Genomic DNA, 3569 nt, shown 5'->3' on the forward strand with positions numbered 1-3569 from the left:
ATAAAGTATAAAACATAAATTATGGAACTTGAATTGCTGATTCAAATATTATTCGTATTTGAATGGTTTCAATACATGTTAACAAATTCTTCTTGCAAAATACTATACTGATCACATTCCAATCATCAGTGAGAGATGATCGTTTCCAAAATATGGTATACACTACCTCAATTAATTTTTAAAATTTTTTCATCTATTTTTTCTTCCATGTTTTGAGATATGATTGACTTATCATTGTATACTGTGTTAAATGCTAATATATTAAAATTATCTTTGTATACTTTCATATACATTGTCTTTTCTTTTTTTAAAATCTATTCATATATATTTTTCATCAGGATATTGATATTTAGCCACTGATTTGCAATAATTTTTATTTGTAAAAATAGTTTTTATTTTTATGTATATTTATTTTATGAGTAATTAATTAATTAATATAAATAAAATTGTTTTTAAAATTCTGTGGTAGAGAAGTCAAATAGAAAATAATGTTGCCTCTACACATATTAATTAGTTTTAATTTTGGCTGCATATACCAGAAGTAACTCCAAGTAACAGTGATTGTAAAGAGATAGTTTAATTTCTCTGCCATATATGAAAGTACTGACACTGACATGAAGGCATGGTGGCTGCACATGTTTGTAAGAGACTTAGACTAAATCCAATTGTCTGTTGTGTCATTTAAAGACCATGACCTATGCTTTGTTGATTCAAGATGTCCTTTGAGGCTCTACATTAATAACTTGGTGCTTGGTGCATTCAATTTCTTGATTTTTGCATACTTTGTATAAACTATTTGGTCACACTATATTTTCTTTATATATAAAGTTGCAATCACATGTGTGGTGGGGGGGGGGAGGGCAGGATTCACAGAAAGCAGTGTGGAGATGGGCAGCATGAGCCTGACTTCACACCACTGGGTAATTTCTTTCTTTCTTTCTTTCTTTCTTTCTTTCTTTCTTTCTTTCTTTCTTTCTCTTTTCTTTCCTTTCTTTTTTTAATGGAATGCTTCACAAATTTGCATGTCATCCTTGCATGGGGGGCCATGCCAATCTTCTCTCTAGCATTCCAATTTTAGTGTGTGTGCTGCCAAAGTGAGCACACCACTGGGTAATTTCTATTGTCAAATGCTGCTCTTCATGAGGTGGCATTTAAAATGTGACAGAGGCCAATCCATGGGCTCCTAGGACCCTGGGCTGGCAGTGCCTCTGGGAAAAACAACCCTCTGTTTCATGCTGGAGCAGAAGAGGTGGAAGCCCAGGCCTGTAAAGTGTGAGAAGGTGACCTGTTTTGTCTAATAAGTACATCTGGGATGCATCTTCTGAGCCCCAACCCAAAGCTTTTACTCCCTTAATGTCGGTGCTTCTGCATCTCACGCATACAACTGGTTGTCTGTCCTCCCCCATCATTTCATTGCCCTCCCACCGTAGACCTGAGGTAGGTCAGCACGTAAAGGGATGAGCAGGAAGCTTTGGTTTATAGTTGTAATTCTTTGGTCAAGTAAATTAGACAATGCCAAGAGCTATGAGTTTCATCCTTGTAGAAAATGTGGGCCTTAAAAGCTGAGAGAGTCACTGTTAGAGGGCTTTGTTGAGGAAATAAAAGATAGTATTTATAAAAACAAACAAACAAATAAATAAATAAGGTTGTGATCAATTTGCTAATATTAGGTAGGCTCTCAAGTGAGAGTAGCCCACTTAAGGACTTTAATCTAAGGGGATGAGGTGGCAGGGAACCTATACTAACATTAAATATCTTTTCTAACCCACCAGAGTGATCTCATGCCATATTTAAAAATATATATATCTTCCCCCATGTTGGAAAGCTGACCTTTCTTCTAAGTTTAATGTCTTGTTCAATATCTCTCCTGTTCTTGTATAAGTTGTCTCTTGAAGTCCAGTTCCATAAATCTAGTCTATCTATACACATCCCCACTGCTTTGTTTCTGGCTCCCCAAGTCCAATCTTGAATCAGGAATTTCCCAGGGCAAATGTACTCTTGTTCTTCTACCATACTTTCCTGAGTTAATTAGGATTGTAGGTAGACTTTTTATACAGCTCCTTTTGTTCGTTAAATTTTTTTTAAGATTTTTATTTATTCATTTGACAGAGAGAGAGACAGCCAGTGAGAGAGGGAACACAATCAGGAGGAGTGGGAGAGGAAGAAGCAGGCTCCCAGTGGGAAAGGCTGACGTGGAGCTCGATCCCAGAACGCCAGGATCACGCCCTGAGCCAAAGGCAGATGCTTAACGACTGAGCCACCCAGACGCCCCCTAAATCTTGATACTTAAAACTCAGACTAAGGAGCAAACACTGAATTAATGTACCCATAAAAACTCAGCTTTTAAAAATCTAGTTGTCTCATTATGTTTCTAAAATTTATTTAAAGACTTAATTGATTTATTTCTTCTCTGTGGGTACTTTGGTATGATCTTCTTCATGGGCCAAAACAATTGTCATGAAAGCACTGAAGGCCATTAATTTGAGGAGGGAAGTGAGGAAGGAGATGGGATGGAAAAAATAAAATTTGCTGTAATTTCTCTAAATTCCTTTTTAAAAAGATGTATTTATTTATTTGTTTGAGAGAGACGGAGTGAGAGACAGAGCACAAGCAGGGGGAGAGACATAGGGAGAAGCAGCCTCCCTGCTGAGCAGGAAGCTCAACGTGGGGCTTAATCCCAGGACCCTGGAATCATGACCTGAGCCCAAGGCAGATGTTTAACTGACTGAACCACCCAGGTGCCCCTCTAAATTATTTTTTAATGTTTTAAAACAAATGTTAGATTGCTAGCTTTTTCTTAATCATTGGTAACTTCTTTATGGTGAGGAGAAGCCTGGGTATAAAAAATCAGTATTCAATCCAAATTATTCTGAAATCTCACTCTAAATTTGGATAATATTTCAATAGAAATTTTCAGTACTATTTTTGGTGTCTTATTTTCCTCTTCTTTCTAGATAATTTTAGTGGAAAGCTAGAATTAGTTGCATTGGGGATTGCTAAGCAGTTTCATAAAAGAAAACAATACAGAAAGTTAATGAACATTCTGATAAATGCCTATGTATCCCTTCTAAAAGTAGCAAACATTTATTTCATATTTAATTTTGCAAAGTTAAATGCCTATAATCCCACTATTTTAAATATTTTTCTTTTAAAACAATTTGAAAATCAACCTCTTTATATGCATTGGTGTTAAGGTTTCTGATAGAAAAGAGTCTATATAGTTATTATGTGATAAGTAATTGAAAAGGAATCCTGATAATCACTGAGAATGTAATAAATGTTATTGTATTGAATAACACGAAAAGGACAAATGTGAATTTGAGATTTAATATAAATAATATACATTCAGATATTTGGATAAGATTAGGCATACTTATATTTTCATTTGCAAGTAATACTGTAAAAAAATTGTTTTGTAGTTCATGCATTTATAAATGCATTATTGGAATAAGACATTAGGTATGTAAGAAATTGTTATATTGCAAGTAATGAATCATGGAACATTACATCAAAAACTAGGGATGTACTGTATGGTGACTAACATAACATAATAAAAATTATTATAAAAA

At 34.6% G+C, this 3569-nt stretch overlaps 1 non-coding gene across 1 annotated transcript; it reads right to left on the bottom strand.

Moving 5' to 3' along the window:
* Positions 1 to 994: 994 nt before the first annotated feature.
* On the bottom strand, positions 995 to 1102 carry LOC113257293 (U6 spliceosomal RNA). Its single transcript, XR_003316916.1, has one exon. It is a non-coding gene; the product is annotated as a U6 spliceosomal RNA (small nuclear RNA).
* Between the last annotated feature and the right edge of the window lie 2467 nt (positions 1103 to 3569).

Source organism: Ursus arctos, unplaced genomic scaffold, assembly GCF_023065955.2.
Source record: "Ursus arctos isolate Adak ecotype North America unplaced genomic scaffold, UrsArc2.0 scaffold_4, whole genome shotgun sequence".
NCBI classification, from domain to species: Eukaryota; Metazoa; Chordata; class Mammalia; order Carnivora; family Ursidae; genus Ursus; species Ursus arctos.